Below are 1,287 nucleotides of genomic sequence, written 5' to 3' on the forward strand. Positions count from 1 at the left end.
AAAACATGCTGAATCACACATGAGCAGGGTAGGGTACAGAGAGGACTGGATATGGAGTCATAAAAGTGCTGAAGGAAGGTTGCCAGCTAATTTGCTATTCTTTGGGCATATTTTATCTCTGAGAAAGATGGAAAGAAAGAAAGGAAGAAAGAATGAAGGAAAGAAGGAAAGGAAGAAAGAATGAAGGAAAGAAGGAAAGAAAGAGGGGGAGGGAGGGAGGCAGGGAGAGAGGAAGGAAGGAAGGAAGGAAGGAAGGAAGAAAGGAAGGAAGAAAAGAAGGAAAAATAATAGATTAGATCACTGTTATTCAAACACCTAAGGCCATTGAAGAATGAATGTCTGATTTAAGATGTACTATGGTTTACCAATGCATACTTAGATTTTTAAGAAGTGTCCTGATGAATCCAACTACTAAAGTTAATTTGCACTTAAAGTCATCATATATACTACTTTTAATATGAAATGATTCTTCAAATTAGTTGCAAACAAAGATTTGACTTTAACTTCCCGCAGAGGCTTTGGGGGAAAACTCATGTTTCACAGAGATTTTTCTTGTAGCTCTTCAGGCCACCCCCCGGAATACAGCCATGTGCCCACAGGGTTTATATTCCTAAATTTGAGAAGCACTGTGTGAGAAGATTTCTAAGTCCTCTCCCAGCTCTAAATTCTGTTCAGTTTATGTGTGGAGAAAACATTAAAATGAAACCCAAAGGAAGATTAATGCCTTCGTGGAAAGGTGTAATTTAAAGGATCACTTGAGCTGGAAAGGAGGGTGGGTAGGAAGTAATTAACAACAACAAATTACATCCTATCAGATGGTACAACCAAGGGATATTTCTAATGTATGCCTGATTGCAATGGATATTACCTGATGTAGTGAAACATGACCACAGGCTTTGTTTTGTTTTAGTTTATTTGGCCAATAAACCCTGGGCAATCAGATAATCTTGAAGGAAATGTATGTACCACCTTGCAGAACATTTCAATGTAAAGAGAAATAAAAATGACATAGCAGGATATATAACTTGGAACTAATTCTGTGTCTTTTTTATGAATCAAACCAAGCTAGCTATTGGATCACTGATATGTTTATCCAGCAGGGGTTGAACTCTGTATTCTATACAAATATTTTAATGAGTTAGGTAATGGAGCAGGCCTTGTGTTATCATCTAATGAAAGAGAAATGAAAGTGATGCAGTTATTAAATATTTTTCTCATTTGGAAGATAGACCGGGGAGACTATGGATATAGTGTAAAGAGTTATAATAGAAACATGCATGACATGTG

The sequence above is a fragment of the Mandrillus leucophaeus genome, unplaced genomic scaffold, assembly GCF_000951045.1.
Source record: "Mandrillus leucophaeus isolate KB7577 unplaced genomic scaffold, Mleu.le_1.0 Scaffold647, whole genome shotgun sequence".
Lineage (NCBI taxonomy): Eukaryota > Metazoa > Chordata > Mammalia > Primates > Cercopithecidae > Mandrillus > Mandrillus leucophaeus.